This window comes from Mustela putorius, unplaced genomic scaffold (genome assembly GCF_011764305.1).
Source record: "Mustela putorius furo isolate JIRA1106 unplaced genomic scaffold, ASM1176430v1.1 tig00000151_pilon_pilon_pilon, whole genome shotgun sequence".
NCBI classification, from domain to species: domain Eukaryota; kingdom Metazoa; phylum Chordata; class Mammalia; order Carnivora; family Mustelidae; genus Mustela; species Mustela putorius.
This window is the reverse complement of record NW_025421296.1, coordinates 10,903,032-10,926,005: the sequence shown is the minus strand read 5'-3', so window position 1 is coordinate 10,926,005 and position 22,974 is coordinate 10,903,032. Positions and strand designations below refer to the sequence as shown.

Below are 22,974 nucleotides of genomic sequence, written 5' to 3'. Positions count from 1 at the left end.
CTAAATGGTGGATGAACCTTGCGAGAATAGAATAGGAGGGTTAAGAGAGGGTAAGAGCCAGTCACAAAAGGACAAAGACAGATTTCTCTGACTTAAGTTGGAGTTACATCCAAATAAACCCATGCATTTCATATGCACTAACCTGCTGAACTTCAGAGCTGAGCCTCGCCTGCCTGAAATGTACTCAGAACACTTAACATTGGCCGATATCATTTAATGAAAGTCTCTTTCATAATAAGGTGTTGAATATCTCATGTAATGTATTGAATTATGTACTACTTGTTGCTAGCCTGTGAAATGATCCCAGTTCACGATTCCAGGTGCAGTTTCTACTGAATGCATATTATTTTGGCACCATTGTAGAGTAAAAAATAAAAATCATAGGTCAGGGACCAACTGTATTGTATGATTTCGCTCACCTGAGGTCCTCCTGGAGAAGTCAGATTCATAGAGACAGAAAGTAGAATGGTGGTTATCAGGGGCTGGGGGAGGAGGACACAGGAGTATATGTTTAACAGCTTTAGAGTTTTAGTTTTGCAAGATGAAAGGAGTTCTGGAAGTGGATGGTGGTGATAGTAACACAAGAGGAATGAGCTTAATGCTGCTGAATTGAACACTTAAGAACTGTTAAGATGTCAATATGTGTATTTTATCACAATTAAAAAAAATTTTTTTTAATATCTTTTATTTATTTATTTGAGAGAGAGAGAGCCGAAGAGGGGAGAGGGTCTGAGGGAGAAGCAGACTCTCTGCGGAGCGGGGAGCCCAACACAGGGCTTGATCCTGAAACTCTGGGATCATGGCCTGAACAGAAGGTAGACCGTTACCCGACTGAGCCACCCAGGACCCTCATTGGGTCCCCTGCAGGACCTTTTAGAACAGGTTGGACTAGATAGCTTTAAAAGGTGCTTTCTGATTTGATCATGCTGTTTTTTTTTCTGGCCACGTACTCACCGATACTGATAGGGAGGACTATTACTGATGGAATTTTTTCTCCTAGGTTCAAAGGGGAGCTTTTTTAAAAGCTTTCCCCAGGCAGGAGTGGTCTTTTTCTTTTAACTGGAGATTAACGTACATGTAGCAAAGCAGCTTAAGGCCAACCCTTGTGTAACCAACCCCACAGCCCAGCTCAAAAAGCAGATCGGTGCCCATCCCAGCGTCTCCCTGTGGCACCCCCAAAGAATACTTGTTTCCCTCAAAGGCATCTCGTCCCGCTCCTAGTTTTAATTTAGTTTCCAGTGTCGGCTTTTTAACAATAAGGTGTAAGCAACTGAAAAGCGGTACAAAGCCATTTGGTTTGGCAGATAAACAGATTTTCAAGCTGTGGGTTTGGCAGGCACTGGCCTCTCTCCCCCGTGTGTGGAATGACTGCAGTTCAGTCAGAGAGCAAGTCCTTGTCCTGTTTCAGACCCTGGCTATTCAGCTGCAAAAATTCTCACAGGGGAGTTTGATCAGAGCCTCATTTAAAGACCTTTTTATTCAACCATTAGTTAGTAAAATGAGGCGGCCCTAGCCACGTACAGCTTGCTTTTCTGCCCATCTCTGCCCAGTTAAGAGAATTTATAAATACAAAGATGTAAATGTGGGTGTGATAAACGTAGTTTCCAGTGACTTTCATGTAATCAAACATCGTGCTGTGTGCCACAAAACCCACCTGTGCACAGACATTGGAAAGAACTAGTAGTTTTGGGAATTCTGTGATGCTATTCCTCAGGAAAATAGGACTTCTTTTTCTGACATGAAGGTGCACAGTACCCTCATTACTGACTGTTCTGGCTCACGTAGTTTTGACATTTATTTTTGCTGGAGGGGAGAGAAAGCCAAGATTTGACCTGTGGAATATATTAACCCATGAAGGAATGCTTCGTTTATTCATCATTCAGAAAACAGTTCTTGGACATTCAGCAGTCATGATATGTAAGCATATGACCCATGGTCACATCCATTTTGCTCTAAGTGGCAGGATCGTGCCATATAGACTCAAGAAGTACAAATATTTTAAAAACTAGACTGAGGAGTACAAGTTTCTAGCTCATGTGAAAAAGGAAGAACACGTGCAGTACTGAAGTGAGGTCTTCCTGCGAGAAGGTCACAGGCTGTGGTCTGGGTCAAGGTCCGGGGGAACCACATGCTGGGAGGCCAGGAGGAACCCAAGGATTGACTGCCTGCAGCCCACAGCCTTTGGCCACAGCGTCTGAGCATGGCCCCTCAGTGCTCTCACCACGTACATCTCCTGGCAGCTGCGGGCACTACAGAAGAGTTGAAGACAGACTGAGCCTGGAAACGGAGGGAGGGCAGGGCTAGGCGCAGGAGTCTGACCACAGCAGGACCATTTTCGGGTGAGACGTGTGTTCTTCACTTGAGGACAAAAAAAGTGGAGAAGCAACTTCGTGGTATTCCTTACTTACCCAACTGAAGAACTAGGGGTGTGCACCAGTGGAAGCATGGTCACTTGCGAGGAATGGGGTGGCCATGGCATGAACTTGGAGTGTCTGAGGAACAGGGTGATGTCATGGTTTCATAGATTCGGGAATCAGGACTTGGGTTCTAATCCACGGATGTCCTGCTCTTGGCTCAAGGCCGGAGCTGAAGCCCTTTTCCATTCCCAAGTCAGTAATGATACTTTTGTCTCCTACTCCAGCCCATTGTTGCAGAGATGAAATGGGGTAATAGACCTGATAGGCCTGGGCTAAATCTAACTCACCACACACTTGTGGCTGTTGTTTGGGGCTCAACTTTACTACCCCTGGCCTTTTCTTTTCTTTTCTTTCTTTCTTTCTTTCTTTCTGTCTGTCTGTCTTTCTTTCTTTCTTTCTTTCTTTCTTTTCCTTCTTTTCAGGCAAAAGGCAAAGGGAAAACATTTCCTTTATTATTAGGCTGTCCTTAAGCATGGGAAGTAAAGCAGTTAAAAAAAAAAAAAAAGAGCTAGTTTTATGGGTAAAGAAACAGAGGGAATAAAAACCTTGCCAAATTTGGTCGGGATTCATCCTTAGGCTCCCTCATCTCGATTTAAATGCCCTGGTTGCAGGACCCCAGTGAAATCAATGGTGTGAGTAGTTCCAGGGACCCCTGTGCCCTGGCCGGAGAGGGGGTTCCATGCAGGCTCTCCCTCCATGCAAACCTTCTCATTGACCTTGGAGCAACCTTGACCTTCCCGACAAGGAGATGAGGGACAAGTGTTAGTACATTGGCCTTGATTCATGTGACTTCTATCATGCCATATAAATCCAGATTTTAGGCTAAGGAAAATGGTCTTCTCTATTGTATCTTAAAAGATACTTTTTCTCCTTCTAATAATAGATTACATGATGTTTGACATCTTGCTGAATTAGAAACACTTTGAGATCAGAACAAGCTTCTCAGATGCTAAGCAGACCTCTGAGTTCACCTGTGGCATTCAGGAGGGTCTTGACTGCATGGGACCCTCCAGTTCTAACAGTAGAAGGGCTGGTAAACCCCCACCCCACCTTACTACTTTGGCTTTCTCCCCATGTAATAAAAAGTGTACTATTTAATATGTGCTCCAAAATATTTAAAAAATCCCTTTGGTAGAGAGATACAGCACTCTAAGCCATCAGAATAACTTTTAAGATCAATAAACATTATTTTAAGAGTAACAAATTTAAATGAAAATAGATTTGCTTTTAAGAGACAATTAAGTTTTGGGTGCCTGGGTGGCTCAGTGGGTTAGGCCACTGCCTTCGGCTCAGGTCGTGATCTCAGGGTCCTGGGATCGAGTCCCGCATCGGGCTCTCTGCTCAGCGGGGAGCCTGCTTCCCTCTCTCTCTCTCTGCCTGCCTCTCCATCTATTTGTGACCTCTCTCTGTCAAATAAATAAATAAAATCTTAAAAAAAAGAAACAACTAATGTTTTTTTGTGTGTTTTTTTTTAAGTTGACTTTTAAAATTTTGCTCTACAGTTCTGATTTTAAATAAATGTATATAGATTCATTCAACCACCATCTTAATAAGGTTGCAGAATGTTCTGTCTGCCCCCGGCGTCTGACAACTGTTGATCTGCTCTCTGTCACTGTTTTGCCTTTTTCAGAATGTAATAGAAATTGAATCCTAATGTCTGTGACCTTTTTTACAGTATGGCCTTATTGAGATATAATTCATGTACCATATAATTTACCCATTTAAGTAAGGTATGCAATTCAGGGAGTTTTAATTCATTCACAGAAGTGAGTTACCATTACCACAGTCAATTGAAGAATATTTTGATAACACCTTAGAGAAATACTGTACCCATGAACAGTCACTGCCATTTCCCCCAAGCCCCTGAACTTCCCTTGCCCTGGGCAGCCACCACTCATCCACTTTCTTTTCATATAGATTCCAGGCAACTGTTTTTAATGATATTTTGTGCATGGCTTTTGATGTTTCCCAGACTGAACTGTTTACAGTTTTATTAATTTAACATTGCAGAATTTCTGTGTAATTCATAATGCAGTTTCTGTAAAGCTCAATATTGTTAGCTGGGTGAGAACCTTTATTCTGTCTTTTATCAAGAAGGATACTCAAAGTAGTTTTTTCCCTTTTAGATCTTCAACCTAAAATAAATAAAGTTCCTCTCCAAGAGAAGACTCTAAGATTGTAAAGGGCAGTGTTATTAACACTGGAACATAAATCATTTGGGAGGGAATCCTGGAAAGCTGAGCTTTAAATTCTGAGGGTAAACTGGGCATTTTGCCCTGCCACATTCTGCTGTCCAGCCCTCCCTGCTGCCCGAGGGCGATGACGATGCTTTTAACTACCAGGTTTACTTTGTGGGGAGATGGTATCTGGAAGCCCCAGCTTCCCCACCTGGAGAATGGCCGTGACGGTTGCTTCTCACAGACTCTCAGAAGCATCAAGTGAAATATGATCATTTGAGCCAGTGCTTCTTAGTGAGAGGTAATGTCATGTAGGGACAGTGGATAGAGGACCTGGTCACATGACCTGGCTCTACATTTGCAGGTATAAATTCTCACTGTGGGAGGTATAATCTTGGGCAAGGCACTTGACTTCTGGTCATCTCCATGTGGCCATCTGTTCTGTGACGATTAATTATAGATGGTCTTTGGAAGTTTAGCTGTGATCATTTATGTGGATATACTCAAAACATAATAGAGTTGTAACAATATTTAATATTGCTTTTCTTTTGGTAAAGTAATCATTTTTGGCCATCAGAGTCTTCAGGGAGCTTATTCCTTGCAACTCGATGTAAATTACTGAAAAGATTTTGCAAAGGCTGTGGCAGTCTGAACTTAGATGCATGCTTGGACTTGAGCCAACACTGCGTTTTGAAATGTTTGTTGAGGCTTAGAAGCACAGTGTGTTGCCAAAAGGGAAAGAATGTTTGGATGAACGATGGACAAAGGAGAAACCCATACCAGGATGACTTAAAGTTTTCCATGCATTGCTTAGAGTCTTTAGGGAGCAAAAGGAACTTTCTGGTCTTTAGGTCTTCAAATCCAGACCGTCTTACTGAACAAGAGCTAATGATGAGACACAGGATCCAATTTGCAATCATTTTTTTTAGACAGAAGACTGACCTTTCAGAATCAGGGAGGAAAAGGAGCTGGAAATGATTAGTTTTGGTGCAGAAGGGTTCTTAATTCCAAGAGTTTTATAATTATGCCAGCACAGTTATGACTTGTTTTACTTTTGTATCAAACAATATTTGCCTTTCACAGAAAATATAATGGAAATAGCAATTTTATTGACAATGTGTCCTCTTTTAGGTGACTGATTCCTTACAAGGTGTGTTATTGATATTCTTGTTATTGATAAGGAAACCAAGGCTCAGAGATAACAAATTATCTTTGTTAGCTCCTTTAGCTAAGCTCCTAAGTAAATAGAACCTGATCCAGCTTGACTCCCAAGTTGGTATGTTTCGGAGGCATACCTCAGAGATACTCCAAGTTCAGTTCCCAACCACCGCAGTAAGGCGCAAATTGCAATCAAGAGAGTCAAATGAATTTTTTGCTTTCCCAGTGCATAAAAAAGTTCTGTTCACACTATACTGTGGTCTTTTAGGTGTGCAATAGCATATGTCTAAAAAGAATGTACATACCTTAGTGAAAGAATACTTATTGTTAAAAAATGCTAACCATCATCTGAGCTTTCAGTGAGTTATAATCACTGCTCACAGATTGCCCTAACAGGTATAATCATAATGAAAAAGTTTAAAATATTGTGAGAATTACCAAAGTGTGACATAGGGGCATGGAATCAGTAAATGTTGTTGGAAAAAGCAAAGTGTAATAAAATGAGATACCTGTATTTAACTTTGAAAGTTTATTTTCATTTATTTATTTTTTAAAGATTTTATTTATTTAGTTCAGAGAGAGAGAGGGAGAAGCAGACTCCCTGCTGAGCAGGGAGCTGACAGCCCTGGGATCCTTGTTTGAGCCAAACGCAGATGCTTCATTGAGCCACCTCGCCATACCTGAAAGGCTATTATTATTTTTTTAAAATTGTGACTATAACATGTAGAAGGTAATGTTCACTTTAGCTTATCAAGTGGACTTTATACATTTACTTAAATGAAAATAGAGGAACATGGTTGCTCCTGAGAGATTAATAATAAAAATGACACGGCAGACATTTTTTGAGCACACACGGTGCGTCATTAACACTTGCTAAGTTCTTCTTCTTTTAATCCTCACAACAAACCTTTTGAAATCGGTACAGTTATCTTCCCGTTTTTGCAGACAAATAAAGATTAATTAACCACAGCATCACATGGCTCTGCTGGCTGGAGCTGGAACTTGAACCCAGAAAGTCTGGCTGTCAAGCTCAGCGCTGCGGCTGAATCTAATGTCTAACTATTTGATCTTGCAGAAGACAGAAGCCTGGACACTAGAAACCAGCCAGAGCAAGAGAGAGCCCCTGCCCCCAGTTCTGCCAGTCTGGTGTGGCTTTTACTATGGCCACCGCTTGAAATGATGAAGAGCAAAAATTGTGTTGGAATTGCACTGAAACTTTATATGAACATCACATTAGAAGTTTAAAGCTCCATCAAGGGGCGCCTGGATGGCTCAGTGGGTTAAGCCTCTGCCTTCAGCTCAGGTCATGATCTCAGGGTCCTGGGATCAAGCGCATCCATCGGGCTCTCTGCTCAGCAGGGGGCCTGCTTTCCCTTCTCTCTGCCTGCCTGCCTACTTGTGATCTCTGTCAAATACATGAATAAAAAATTAAGAAAAAAAAAAAGCTCCATCAAGATTAAGCCGGTTGAATTTATCCACATTAACTTCAGCTGGCGACTCAGTCAGATCTATTAGAGTTGCCACCCCTTGCTGGGAAGGAATAATTTTCCTCTTCCACCAAAGCAAAGCAAATAATTTGTTGAACCATGATTGGATTAAGGCTTTTCTTCAGTACTTAGCTCACATTTTTCTTTTGCTAATTACTTCCGTAGCTTGCATTTTTCTTGCCATTAAGCAGTAACTCTTCAGTATCACACACTTACTTGCTGACTCTATACCTTGAAATGCTGCTGCAAATCCTCACCGTTAGGAAGGTTAAGACTGTGGTTAATAGATGACGAGTGGCAATGGGTGGGATAATAGAGAACTTCAGACAGGGGAGTTGTACGGCCATCTCCAGCTCGTTCCCCTTCGCTTTTCTTTGTGGCCTTCATGCCATGGGTCTCGATGCCTGAGTCAAGCTGCTTTATTCCCTGGGAGGCTGTGGGAACTATAGGGCCAGTACATTTGCTCATCACTTGGGCACATCATGGTGGACTGTCCCCTACCTAGCTTTTTCCATTTCTGAATGGTGGCTCTCTGAAAGGAATTTTTAAAAAATGGATAAGACTTCCTTTTCCTTTAAAAAAGGAAAACACTTTGGACTCTTTTTGCTTTCTTTCACTGCTGGGGTGTCAGCTGGTTCTTTGAGTAAACCCCAGATTTGTCTTGAGGAAGTCGGTCTAAGTAAAAGTGCTTTGACATTGACTTTAACAGAAGCAGAGCTCTTAACTCTCAAGGCCAGCCCTTGTGCTCATTCTTGAACTCGTGCAGGATTTTTTCTTGGTACACCCTGTGGCTAACCGGAAACACTTCTGGTGATTTCCCTGGACTAACAGTCTCTAAATATAGCAGCTTCAGGCTTGATGTTGAGTAAAGGTGCTGTGTTATGCTTGTTTTCTGTGGGGTGAAGGTCTTGGCGCCAACATTTTTCATGCCAATACAGAAGAAACACCGGGCGTACATTTAAATAAACTTCATCGACTGATGGTTCAGAATCCTTGCTAGACCTTCGAGAACCTTCGGGAACCTTTGGGCCATAAAACCACTGCGCCATCCTGAACCTGAGTTGGAGGCAGCAAGGAGGGAGCTCCCAGCCTAATAGCTGGTGCTGAGTCCTTATCTGGGTTCCTAACTCAACCAAGACAACAGATGAGAACAGCCAAAGCCAAAACAGGCTGAGGACTGTGATTTGGGTTAATATACTTCCCCAGGGCAATGACGGATTCATTCCAGGACAGACATAGCGGGGAATCTGGGGTTAGAAAAGCCAGATGAGTCACTGATTACATATCGTCATTTAAAAAGTGTCTTGTATTGATATGAATGGGAAGGTGTCTTCACATTGGAGCAAAGAGAAGAGTAGAGCCCTACTTTGAGATATTTCTTTCAAGCCGTTGAAAGAACCAAGTGACCTCGTGACGAAGAGTGAAAATGGTAAGGCTTCTGCGCGCATGACTTGTGGGACAAAGTTGAAAAAGATGAAGTATACTTTAATAAGAGAACAGTGATGCACTGGATTACTTCTGGTTTTGACAGCCAGTGCTTCAGGAAATGAACAGGTTGGAAATTTTCTACTGTTCTACATTTTATTTTTAAGGTCAGGGGAGAAATTATTTCTGTGGAAGCTTCTTTTTATTTCTGTGTTGATAGTTTTAATGTAAGGACATTGGAGTTTATTGAGACCCTCCCGTTTAAAAGTGATTTCTACCTATTTATGGTTAGCCCATTGTTTGCTAATGTAGAATGTAGAGTGTTTTATCCTTTATGCAGATTTTGAGGTCTCAAACATGAAGTGGCTTTGTTTTATCAGTCATAAAAGCATTTGTTCTCTGACTGATTATAAACAATGAGGTTGAATGACTCTTGACATAAAGGAAAATGATAGCAATAGTTTTATAATAGATAAATCTGAGATAAGTATAAGAATTCTGTTTTTCCTAAAATGTACCCCAAAGCTAATCCTTTGTAATTTTTTTTTAATGGCTATAGTATAACCTTACTGTTGGCTGTCAGGTTTATAAGAACTGAGATAAAGTTCACAGCAGCAAAAATATAATTAGAAGACAACTCTCCAGCATACTAGCAAATACATCATAATTATGGACTCTGTAGATAAATTAGAGCTTTACTTTCTTTCCTGAGCACTGTTTTCTGTTTTGCGGTCAGGTATGGGGTCAGACTGGCAGTAGATAAATCCTAATCCCCATTCCTGAATAAGGGCAAGGAATTGTAATGCCATTTGGGATCGTTATTGTTGTAGTTAACCGGCAGGGCAACTGAAATTCAATCATCCATGGCATTCCCATTGCTGTGATTTCAGTCCTGGCATGGAGTTCAGGATTTGCTAAAGTTTCCTAACAAAATTGGATAGTGCCTTTCTTTTCAAAAGCAGGTGAGGGGGTGCCTGGGTGGCTCAGTGGGTTAAGCCTCTGCCTTCGGCTCAAGTCATGATCTCAGGGTCCTGGGATCAAGCCCTGCCTGGGCCTCTCTGCTCAGTAGGGAGCCTGCTTCCACCTCTCTCTCTGCCTACCTGTGATCTCTCTCTCTCTCTCTGTCAAATAAATAAGATTAAAAAAAAAAAAAAAAGAAGCAAGTGAGGTTGTAGTGTGGGGGTTTTGTAGTTAGTTCTCAATCCTGGCTGCTCATGGGAATCAGTGGGAAGGCATTTAAACCTTCCCATGCCAAGCTGGACCTCCAATTAGATGGGAATAGTGGGAAATCCAGGTTCTGTCCTTTTGAGAGTTCTCAAGATTCTGCTTACGTATCAAGGTTGACAACCATTTCACTAGATCTGGCCATCATAGATTTTTTGGGCTATTGTAAGAAAACATTCAGATCAATGAATTAGGGTGGAACTGTTAATGCCTGGTCATTTTCCAGACGAATGACTTATGTCCTGCAGTGTGGAGACATGCCCAGGGAAGCTGCCTAGCTAGGAGTTCCCCCTTCGCAGAAAGTAACTGCAGTGGGCACGAATTAGGAGGGTGGACAGTTTCCGGGGTTCAGAGTGCTTGTTCCACTATCTCCCCCACACACTTAGAAGCATCTGGAATGGTACAGGGACATACCACCTGCTGGGACAGTCTCATTCACCAAAACAGCTTTGTCTTGGCTGTGTTTTAAGGTGTATGGGGTCCACAGAGCTTCCGTCACTCAGGGACCTCACATTCAGGCATGGAGTGTCTCCCATGTGCAAGGGGCTCACTCCCTTTTCCTTCAGGACATGGCTCCAGCAGTCCTGAAGGTTTTACACTGGTCTTGACTTCTGTCAAAGTGACCCATGAGTGAGAAGGGAGTATGTGTAGGAAACTACAATAGCATAGTTCCATCAGAAATCATCATTCAGTAGGATTTTTTTTTTCTTCTCTTTCAACATGCAACAGGTTGACTGTTGGGCTCAGAAATAGGGAACCTGTTTAGTCAGAGGCATGGGATGACAAGGTCTGCCCTGTGAACCCAGGGCACCTTACCCCATCTCAGAGCTACTCTTTTGTCAGATGTTAGAATTCATGATCAAGATTCGTTTCTGTTTTTGTTTTAAGATTTTATTTATTTATTTGAGAGAGAGAGTGAGAGTGAGCATGATGGGGGGAGGGGTAGAGGGAGAAACAGACTCTGTGATGAGCAGGAAGCCTGATGTGGGACTCAGTCCCAGGACCCCGGGATCATGACCTGAGCTGAAGGCAGACACCCTACCAACTGAGCCACCCAGGCGCCCTCAGGATTCATTCTGAAAGAGTATATGAATGCGCTTTGTTGAAAAAGTAAGGAATGAAATAAATCCTATTTAATCTCCAGCTGAGCTGTGGTAAGAAACCTCCTGCCTGAGAGAGAAGGAACAGCCCTCTGGGAAACCAGTAACCCTGTCCAAGAGGGGTTACTTTCCTCTTTCTGCAGCATTCATGGTGGTTCAGTGAGCCATCAGTGTCCATTAAAAAAAAAATCATCCCAAAATGCTAGCAAGGATGTAGGGACACAAGAGTAAAAAATGGGACAGCTCCTGCCAGACACCCTTTGGCAGCTTCATATAAAATTCAACATCCATCTGCCTCACAATCCAACATCTCCACGCCTAGGTATTTATGCAGGAGGAATGAAAACATACATCCGCAAAATGACATGTGCAAAGATGTATGTAGCACCCTTTTTCATAATATGTCTAAAAGAACCAAAAACCCTAGAAATGTCTTGAATACCCATCATCAGAAGAGTGGTTCAATACATTTGGATCGCAGACTCATAACATGGAGTACGACGAGACCAAAAAAAAAGAGATGCCGACACATGCAAGAACTGGGGGAGGCTCACAAACATGTTAAGGAAAAGAAATGCACATCCTGGATGATTGCATTTGCGTGAAGTTCAAGAGAAGTGCTCCCAGGGAGAGTGTGACTTGGGAAAGGACAGAGGGGACTGTCTGAGGTGACAGGAATGTTTTGTATCTTGTTTTGGAAGCTGGGTAGGTGGATGTGGACATACACCGATATCAATCTCAGATAGCATTGAAGAACTGTGCATTTCATTAGATATACATACTTGTTTGGGTGGATCATCAGAATTTATTTTTCTTGATTTTTTACAATTGTGGTAGAATATACATAAATGCAACATTTAGCATTGTATCCATTTTTAAGTGTGCTGTGGCATTAAGTACATTCATACTCTTGGGCAGCCATCACCACCGTTCATCTCCAGAACACGATATGAATACATTTTGCTTCAATAAGAAAAGCAAACTGAAGATAATGTCATGTGGTTAGGTCCAGTTAAGCTCTAACTGAGGTAGTAACCTGGTGCATGGGTGAAGCCAACCCTGATGCTACTTTTGTCTGTGGCCCCGAAGCATGTTGAGCATATGTCTGCTGTGGTATCTGTCATATTTTACCAACATTAGCATTGATTTGCCTGTTTCTCCTGCTGGTCCCTGAATTCCCGAGGGTGGAGAGTGTCTTGCTCATCCTCTTTTCCCCAGCATCCATGTAAGTGAGGTTTTCGTGAAAGTGTGCTGAACGCCAAATGGTCCCAATGCAGATTTTGGCTTGGTACACTTCCATGCTCTTCTTCTTCTTTTTAAAATTTTATTTACTTATTTGACAGGCAGAGAGAGAGAGAGAGAGCACAAGCAGGTGGAGTGGCAGGCAGAGGGAGAGGGAGAAACGGGTTCCCTGCTGAGCAGGGAGCCCAACGCAGGGCTTTGATCCCAGTGCCTGAGATCCTGACCCGAGCCAAAGGCAGACGCTTAACCGACTGAGCCACACAGGTGCCCTCTCCACGCTTGTCTTAAAGAAAATATGAGTCTGTATTTTTCACAACTCCCTCTGTAAAATGGTTAAAGAAACTGAGAACTTAGAATTTTGAAATGGGGAATATTTAGTAGGACTTCCTGGAACTGCTTGATTCTGTTTAACATGCGTGTTTTATCTCTTTTCTTCCTTCTTGCCGGAGTCTGCTTCTGGACTCCCACACCCAACACCATGACTTAGGAACTTCCCTTTCTCCTGTGCCCTGTGGTTTCCTGTCCTGCCTCCAAATCATCTATCTAAACAACACAAAAGAGCCTGAGCGACCACTGAAAATATTTTATCCTCCTAACAGCTCAGAAGGGTTGAAACTAAAACTTAAGGTTTTTCTTCTTTAGAAACTCCACGATTTCCCAGGAATAAGGAGGAGCATAAACTCGTGGAGGGTAACCATACGATGCTGTTTAAGGCCACGGCCATGGTTCTCTTGGGCTGTGCCACAGATGGTCTACTGGCAGCCCCTTCTCCCTCTTCTGAGCCTAAAAGCCAAAAATAGGGTTAAACGTGATAAGGGCTTCCATCTCCAGGCAGCTGAACAATTTGTACCATTTCTAATTGTGCATTCCCGTTTGGATATAATTTTCAATATAGATTAAGCATTTTATCCTGGATCTCCAATTTTATGCATTTTCTTCACAATAAGGCTATCAGCTTAGATTTTAAAAAAGTGATTTGCTTAGGGCTCAAAGGGTCCTTGTTTTCAACCTGTCTTGTGATTTTCATCTTGTTACCTTTGAATTAGGCTTATGGCATCTCTGCTTTTTATAGCATTCATATCAACACTTGGGTCTTTTGGCTTGCTCCTAAATTTTTTGAATTACAGATTTAAAATATAATGAAACCCTCCACTATCATCGTGTACTGAGTAAGACACTGCTCCTGATGACTCTGAACTTGGACCGGTGGGCAGCACCACCGTGCAATCGTTGGAAAGGCGTATTTGCTGGCTGTTAGGAGAAAGTCTGCATTTGGTGCAGGAAAGGTCATTCAGGGATGCCACCATTTTACCGTAGACGTTGAACATGTGGAAGTGAAGACCATTTGGAATTTAAGGAAATTTGTTTCATTTATTTATTCACCTCATTTATTTCATCTCGTTTATTCAACTCATTTATTTATTCATCAGCAAATACATAAAGAGAGATTGTTAAATGCCAGGTTCCGTTCTGGAGACAGTGAACAAAAGACAGAGGGTTCTGCTCTAATGATGCATACATTGCCAATAGGATGGAAAGACAGTATGCTAATAAATGCTTTCAAGCTGGATGAAGGGGCTCTGAGGAAAGTAAGACTGGGTAATGTGACAGAGAGCATGTTGAGAAGGGCACTAGTTTAGCTAGGTTGGTGGGGGGAGGATCTCTTTTGAGTTGTGATCTGCATGATGTGGAAGACAAGGAGAGGAAGAGGATTTTAGAGAAAGGGGATGGCAAGTGCAAAGGTCCTGAGGTGGGGATGAACTTGAGTGTCTGCAGGGAAGAAGGACATCTCCTATGGCTGAAGCCAGGGGGTGGGAGACTTTGGAGAGGCAAGCAGAGGGCCCTCTCCAAGTACTCCCACATTCTCTGATCACAGGCCTTCAAGACTTTGGTAAAGAACTTAGTTTTTATTCTAAATTCTGAAGAAAGCTGTGGGAGGGTTTTAATCTGTAAAGATTTGGCTATGTGGGGAATACAGGGGCAGACAAGGCTGGGTGATTGAGCAAAGAAAATATAGGATGTAAGAAAATACAGGATGTAAGATTCAATTTACTTATCAGGTAAACGATGAATCATTTTTTAGTGTAAGTGTGTCCCGTGCAAAAATGAATTACCGTAACTGTGAAATTCCGATGTCACTGGGTGTCTTGTGTTTTATCTGGTGGTTGGGGCACCTGTGCCCTTGGAGCTGAGGAGGGTCAGACTGGGGACAGTTTATGCTTGTCGATGACAAAACCTTGCTGCTGAGTTGGGTTTGGGGACTGAGAAAAAGAAGAATCAGGGTGAGTTGGTTTTCATCCTCAAGAGTTGAGGGTGCCCTTCACTGAGATGGAGATGGTGGGAGTGGTCTTGTGTGTGTGTGATGAGGACATGTCTTATTTAAGGGTATAGCAAACAGGAAGTGGAGACACAGAAGCCTGATTCTGAGTGAGCTGAATGTCATTGTGATTTGTTCCCCGTCCGTCCTCATCTCCTCCAGCATTTTCTCTTCCCTTTCCCCATCTATTTCTATTCAGAGAATAGCATGACGGGCACAAGCCACTTTCTAAATGAACCCCAAAATGGGAAAAGTCAGTGCACTTCATAGGAGCCTAAAGTATATTTCTGTTTCACTGTGTAACAGATTTCTGTGTGCCTCTTTTGTCATGTACCTTTAGGGATACCTTGATAGGCTTAGTGAAGGAAAATGATTTTTGCAACAAAGAGGTTATGTGGGCGGTGAAAGAGAAGATAAACCAGGCTCAAAGTGTCGGAGTTACAACATTTACAAAATCCAACATTACAACTAGACCCGACCATGGTTGCACTTAAGTGCTTTCTGAAACTGTAGCTCAAATAGGAAATTCTTTCATTTGGAGTAAAAAGCAAGAGTTTATAAGCACAGCTGCAAAAATGAATTTCCTGATAAAAAATATCTTTTGAAAAAATGGACTATAAATATTATAATTTCCTTTAAGGTGGCCATTGTAAAAAGTTTATTCACCTTGACTTTATTATTACAATTATTATTTTTTTCTGTGCGGGGCTCGATCCCAGGACCTGGGACCATGACCTGAGCCGAAGGCAGAGGCCTAATCCACTGAGCCACCCAGGCATCCCTTGACTTTTTTCTTTATAGTATAATAGCACTTTAGCATATAAGCATTTTGATTAGAGAGGATTTGGATGTAAGATGGCTTCGGATCCAGAGAATGGTTTTTTTTGTTGTTTGTTTGTTTGTTTTTTAAGATTTTTTCTTTATTTATTTGAGCAGAGTGGGAGCCTCAAGCAGACTCCCTGCTGAGCGGGGAGTCCAAAGACTGGTCCCATGCCAAGACCCCAGGATCATGACCTGAACTGAAAGCAGAGACTTAACCAACTGAGCTATTCTCTGACACCCCCAGAGAATGTTATAAACCAAAATCGGATGTATTCCATGACTTTTTCTGTTTTTCCTACCCATTCTTTTCTCTCTCTGTCTCTCGTTTTTTCCCCTCTACCCCTTCTATTCAAATCTTTTAGGTAGGAATTTTACCAAAAATTCACATTAAAGTACAAAGAGTTAATGAAGTTTACTATGTCATTCTCTTTCCAAAGAATCTCACATTTTGTAGGGGACTCAGTATCACCTAAGTCAAATCACTGTAAGAATTACCTGTATTGTTTGCTACCTATGCCCTCAACTCCCATACGGATGCTACTTCCATGGTCTGTCGAGTGCAGGGCCCAAGAATCTTTCTCACCAACGTGCGGGTCATTCCTGTGAACAGGCAGGTCTGGAATGCACTGGCTTGCATGAGGGGATTACGGTGTCACAGTTAGATTCCAGCTAGGGTAGAGGTATGAGTGGGGAAGCCTTTGGAGAGGCTGGAGGAGAAATAATTGGACTCAAATGATTTCATTAGTTACAAGGTTCAGCCAAGTTTATCCGTGTCTTCTCATGGACTTGACAGCATCTTGGGCACTGAGGACACTCCGGTGGACTGAACAGTGAAGTGAGGGCTGGGCCCGAGACGGCTGGGGAGAGGGAAGGACGGAGGTGCCCTTCGGCCTAAAGGGGGAGGTCAGTGTTTCCTGCAGGACGTGTGCTTGAGACGGGTGCATGGTAACAAGAAGGAGGCTGCTTGTAGAGGGGGGTATTGCAGGGGGGGCAGGTGCCCAGGCAAGGAGGAGGAAGAGGAGGTGGACAAGGGATGAAAGGCTGCAGGGTCCTGGAGGTGGCTGGTGGGTAGGATCGATGGGAAGGGGAAGAGTGGCCTGTAAAACCAGGAAAGTAGGTCACTGTGGAAGGAGCTTCTTGCCAGGCTCTGCGGAACGAGGAGGCAGAGGGGAGGGAAAGAATTGTAGTTGTTTTTGGAAAGATGCTTGGGGCAGCCCAGGAGCGTGTAGTGTGGGGAATGGAAGGTGGTGGTGACGGAGTGTGTGCGTGTGCGTGTGCGTGTGCGTGTGCGTGTGTGTAGGGGACACTGGGGAGAACAGGAACGGGAACGCAGGAGGAAGGAAAGCCGGGTTGGAGAGTTTCTAGTACAGTTCTGTGAGGTCAGAGGGGGTCCTGAAGTAAGCCAGCAGGATTCGGGCACTCATTCTAACAGGATTGGGGGAACCCTGTGTGTGTGCTCACAGGCAACCCTGCTGCCTCCACAAGCGTTTTATGTATTTAACGTGAAGTATGCTGAGATGACCCCAAACTTTTGGGTACAAGCGTTTTCTTAAGATGAGAGTGAAAAGGCAAAGGCGGGAATGTTCTGATTCCCTGATGGAAGATGCGCTCCGTTCCCTTGGAGTTAAGGGAGGGACTGACTGCATGGGTGGATCAGGCCCCATCCCCTGTCCCCAGCCAGCCCTGGGGAGACCGCGGCCCTTCCAGCCATCTGCATGCACTCCCAGGAGTAGCCTGAGCTCTGGGACCTTTCCCTGAGGTTGCCAGGACTTTGGGTGGCCATCCAGGCAGTGGAATCATCATGGCAGTTGTGTTCCTTGTACCTCCTTCCGGTCAGCCTCAGTCTCCCGTTCCAGACACAAGGATACACTGTTTCAGAACGAAATCCAGTAGACTGACCTACTTGGTAAAATAAGAAGGATCCAGGAAGTTGCTGTTCTGTGAACTCCCCCATCCCTGTTCATTTTGTTTGTAACAGTGAAGCCAAGTTTCAAACAAATGCAGAAAAGGTGAACAATGCTAATGGGATCTGGGCCAGTTAAACTTAACATGGGCTCTCCGCCATCTGCTTGTATGCCTGAGATTTCACCTGCTTTGAATTAGGATAATTTAATAAAGTCCAATTAGAGTGGGAGAGTACTAATGGGTTTGTTAATTAGATGAAAAAATTATACTTTATGATACTTAGGCTAACCGCGGGTTGATGGCTGAGGCCATACCTTGTCTTAAAGCACTATCTATTAGCTGTCCTTCTGTCTCTGTCTTATTTAATTTCTGTCACGCTGTGTTGGGGCTGTGTAGTCTCCAGCATTCTAGAATTGGGTGCTATAACTCTTATGCTCTTTGCTGGATCTTCTGTGAACGTTCTCTCTGTGATTCCAGATGTCCTCAGGCCTTTTTTTTTTTTTTTTTTTTTTTAGATTTCATTTATTTATTTAACAGAGAGCAAGAGAGGGAGCACAAGCAAGAGGAGTGGGAGAGGGAGAAGCATGCTCCCCACTGAGCAGGGAGCCTGATATGGGGCTCAATGAGGGGCTCAATCTCTGGGCCCTGTGATCCTGAGCCGAGCCGAAGGCAGATTAATGACTGAGCCACCCAGGCTTCCCAATCCAGATCGCAGCTCCACCCAGAGACTCTGATTCCAAAGGTCCCAGTTGGGCCAGAGTATTTGCATTTTTTGCCCATTCCCAGGGGGTCCTGAGCTTGCTGGTCTCGACTGACCTTTCAGAGATCTTCTTTAGCTCAAGAATTTTGATTCTGTTTTCCTCTATAAAGCACCAAGTGGCGCCTGGTAACATTTCTCAAATGGGGGATGGTGTCTTCCCATTTCTGCCCTCAACTTCATGGGTGTTTTCTCTAATTTCTCCTTCTTTCTCCTGCAGACTTCTGCCAGTCACAGGCCTGGGGCCCTGGGTCTCTGCTCCAACAGCTCCCTCCAGCCCCTAAAACACCCTTTACCTGGCAGCACCCAGAGGCCAAGGCACACCACATTCACAGTGTGCAGCCATCCTGGGGCGGATGGTGGCACCCAGTGGCCCTCACTTCTGTAGTCTGAAGTGAGGACTCTTGGAGTTTTTTTGCAGTACACCCTGGAGAGCAGATGGTGCTTACCTAACAGCTCACGTCTCAACTCTGGCTCCATTGCTTACTGTTTCGGTCACCTTGAAAAAGTCTCTTTACCTCTCTGAGCTGCAACTTTCTCATCTGTTAAATGGGATGAATAATAGTATCCACAGGATTGTTCTAAGGATTGAGTGAAACAATCCACGTAAAGTGCTTGATGCAGTACCAGGTACCTAGCAAGCATTACGTAGATGTTAACTTTTCTCAGGTGTGGTCAGCAGCAATGTTTACATGGGAAAACAAGTTCCTCATGGATTAGAGATGATAATACCATTACCCTGCATGAACCAGGCAGCAGGCTTTTGAAATACTACTCATTTCACCCTTAAATGGGAAAAAGAGACCTTCTCGCTTAAATTTATTAAAATTTCTTTAATAATAATTAAATTCTCTGTATTTAAAAAGAATGTGAAGCAGCACTACCAGAAAAAGGTAAGGGTAAAGCAGAATGTGGATTATGATTTCTAAAATAAGTGGATATTCAGTAAGCACGTACTTACTATATCTCACAAGCTCTAAGGCAAGCATATTTTTACATTTTAATACCTCTGAAATTAAAGACATCTTAATAATTTGAAGGGTAGCCATTCTGTTTTGTTTTGTTTTTTTAAGATTTTATTTATTTTGAAAGAGAGAGAGAGACCACACAAGCAGGGGGAAAGGCAGAGGGCGAGGGAGAGAGAGAATCTCAAGCAGAGTCTACAGGAAGTGTGGAGCCTCACACGGGGCTCGATCCTACAACCCTGACATCATGACCTGAGCCGAAATCAAGAGTCAGATGCTTACCAAATTGAGCGACTCAGGTGCCCCCTATTTTGTTTTATTTAACAGTACATAATATAATGATGTAAAAGTCGACAGTATTTTAGGTTCAGGAAAACATAACACTTTGAGCAAATCAATTTGGTAATTCTATTTTATGTAAATTATTTCTGTGATAGTCCCATTTGTTAGCTAAGTCTTGAGAGAAGATTTTATTGAGTCGATCATTGGTTAAAGAAGTACTGGTTTTAAATAAATATTTTATTTTGGTTTTTGAGGGCAGAAAGGGAAAATGTTGGAGAGAAATATTGGGTGTGTTGAACATTAGTGTGCTTTTAATTTCAATAAATTGCAGCTGATGAGGCTATGTTTCCAATGTATACTATTAAACAGTCCTATTTCATTTAAAAATAGTGCTTCTAAGGTTAAATCTATTTCTTCTAGACTTCGTCAGATTACTTTGGGTGAATTGGATTTCCAAACATAAGATTTCCAAACATAAGACCTGATTTCCAAACATAAGGCCAGTGTGGAAGGATGTAGGCAAAATGTAGATCACAGAGCAGTGGAGACCTGTATTTACATCACAGGGCAATGATGTAGACTCTTACCCTGGAACAATTGTTCTGGATGGGTATCCTGTCTTTGATGATGATTCCTGAGCACCAGATGTGAAGGAAGATATAAATCCCTCATCATGTGCTGAATTTCCCAATGCCCCACCCCTGAGAGAAGAGCACGGACTGACCTCTCTCTGGCTCTATCCTAGGAATGTGGGTATAGTGACCCTTCTGGAGACTGTGCAGAATGATTAAATGCAGCCTCAGGCGGTGTGTGTGCAGGCATGTGTGTGTGTTATATCAGAGAGAAGACTTACAAATTATCAGAGAAAATTAAAAAATAAAAATTTAACTTGGGGTGATGGTTAAGGTCAGGGAGAGTTGTTATTTTGAAACTGCCCTTTTAAACGTTTGATATGCCGGAGACACTAATAATAACATTTTGTCAAACATGCGAAGTTGCGGGAGTGAGAAAGGAGAAGCTGGTGTTAATGGGCTGATGATGTGAACTAAAGACAGAAGGAAAGGAAAAGACTTTCCTAAATATGCACGCACTGGGTAATTACCTTCCATTAATATGAAGATGTACTCGACTCCTAGGAGATGGCCATGTCTTACAATATTTATGCCTCCAGTGTCTCTCTTCTATGTTCAACAAATAAAAAAGATACCAGATTCATGGATGGGTAAAACTCGAGCTGGAAGAGATGGCTATTTTGTTTGACCCATGTGTTTTACCAATGAGGAGATGGTGTAGGTCCAGAAACAGTTAAGGAATATATTTGAGATGCTCAGTGATCGAGACTTTAAGGAGATTCCTCCCAAATATCTTGAAGTTCCATGTTTGTCAGAGATGGTTACATAAAAAAGAGTGACTTAAACTGAATAACCTTTGTCTTGGTAGAAGTTTGTTGGGTTTCCATGGAGACCTCCTTTGGCTGGCTTAAGCAGAAATGGGGAATTATTGGAAGGAAGCTGCGAGACATTGTCCAGAATTGCCCCGAACCGAAGGAAACGCTGAGCAAACAGAGCTGCAGTGGGAAGGAACCTGGGTGGCCTCTGGACAGTCCAGCTCATGGATCTCCTGCTGCTGCTGCCTCAGCCCTGCTCCCTGGCCACTCCTCTGCCTCTGATCCAGATGTAAGACTTCGCAAGGCTGGCCTCACCTTGAGCGTGGTCTGCTAACACGGGCCTTGCTGACCAACCCTCCCAACTCTCCCTCTCCTGTGACCCTGTCTTTTCTTCACTGTATGTACCATCACCTACCAGTCTTCCATTTACATGTCTGCCTTTGGAGATTTTCAGATACTGATGCCCAGGCCTAACCCCCAAAGATTCTGACATACCTGATCTGGGCACTTATTTTTTAAAGCCCCCACATTGTGTTCTAAGGCGCAGACAAGGTTAATAAGAATCGTGGCCTTGATGCATTTCTAGACCAAAGACAGAGTGCTCTAACCTGTCTTTGTTGCCCTAACCACTGCTGCTGAAAATACGCTTAAAAGAATTAAGGATCATTAAGGAATAGTGAGGGAGTTACTTGTATATAACCACCAAGGAATGAAATTGACAAGAGCCCTCTCCTCCTGAGTGCCTGCTAGGTGGTCCTTCACAGTGGCCTTACTACAGTGGCAACATTTTCATTTTCCAAATGACTGAATGGAGACCGAGGGGTTGAAGAACGTCCTAAGATCGACCAGTAGCTTGGGATCCAAGCTCAGCCTGTACCCACAGTTCTTGGACAAAAGTGACCATTACGCTGAGAGTGCCGAGATCCTGAGGGCCTCTGTCCTGCGTTCCCCTGTGGGATGACACAGGGGCGGTGGTGAGGATCCTCCACCCGTCTGGAGGTTCAAACAGCCAACCATGACCCATCTCTGACAGGACGACGGCTGATTGTTGGGATACGTTGTCAAGGGAGAACACATCTTTAGTAAAGATGCTGGGCGAGAAAGAGGATCTCAATTATTGCAAGAAAAGCAGAACATGCTGGGAGTTCAAGGCTCATTAACGGAAATGGGAAGAATGTGAGTGAGGGAGAGCCTGAACCTAAAAGTAGTTTAGTTCAGAGAAGAGAAATAAGTCGTGGGGGTGGGGTGGGGGGGATGAAATTTTGAATTTTATCTTTTTTAGGAAATCGAGATGTCGTGTAGTGTTTGGTGAGGAGAATGGGAAACATGAATATGAATGGTCTGTTGATATAGTGCTTGTCATAAAAATAACGGAATAGAAGAGACTTCACTGGAGAGCCTAGACAGCCAGCCTCGCCTCTGCCTGGGTGATTTGGAAATGGACTGCTTTTAACACCCAGGGATGGACAACAGGCTTCTGAGGGTTCTTGAAGAAAGAATCTGTAATCCTTTTGGGTTTAACCATTAGGCAAATTTAGCTTCCTGGTTTCAGAAAGAGAAAACACACCCACAAAAAGAAAAACCCAGGCCCGTGGGAACAAGTAACTTCCTCCTCCTGGGGCTGCTTGAAAACCCTAATCTGCCTGTCATGAGTCCCTTTCCTGCTCAGCATGATGCTGGTTGGGGAGGCATCCAAGAGGCAGTGAGTGAGTGAGAGAGAGAGAGAGAGAGAGAGAGAGTGAGTGAGAGAGAGCACGCCAGCTTGGATAAGTAACTGAATACACTTTGGCCCAGAGGTAGGTTTGGAACGTGGTTCTCAAGGCAAAGAAACTGGTGAGAGGCGCCCTTCTGGCTGTGCGAGCTGCTGGGGGAACAAAGGACGGTAGTGACTGCCGAGTGCCCCCTCCTTGCTCCCCTGCCTCTTCTGCCCTTTCGTCTAACACATCTTGAAGCCGAAAAATCGGATTCTTCATTTCTTACTTGCTTGGTGACAGAATCCAAGAAGAGCCAAGGCCAAGTAAAAAAAGAAATATCCGCAAACACAGAGCTCATTTTCCTGCCAAATATGCCAGTGTGTGCTGTTCAGTCCAGTAAAGCGGTTTAGCAGGTTAATTGGGGGGAGCCCCGTGTGAGCTGGGGAAAGGTCTGCAGTCGGGGCCACTTAGATTTCAGTAAAGCACACAGAGGGTAAGAACTGAGGTGGAGATGAGGGGGTTCATTAGAAGTTATCTGGGGTACTGTGGAAATTGGAGTGGCTTTAGTTGTGAGTGGAATCCACACTCAGGAAGACTCCTTAGCAATTTTTATTT

The 22,974-nt window shown here is 43.4% G+C and overlaps 1 protein-coding gene across 5 annotated transcripts in view; it reads left to right on the top strand.

Annotated features, from left to right (window-relative positions):
* The window catches only part of LYN (LYN proto-oncogene, Src family tyrosine kinase), a 116,368-nt gene that overhangs the window by 9,979 nt on the left and 83,415 nt on the right, over positions 1–22,974 (top strand). The window contains exon 1 of one of the 5 annotated variants that reach the window (XM_045075771.1): positions 22,442–22,461. The exons of 3 other annotated variants lie outside the window; for them this stretch is intronic. The gene's annotated coding sequence lies outside the window, so the exon portion shown is untranslated. Of the gene's footprint in view, positions 1–22,441; positions 22,462–22,974 lie in introns of those variants that run through there. One more of the 5 variants, XM_045075774.1, reaches the window with a different exon arrangement.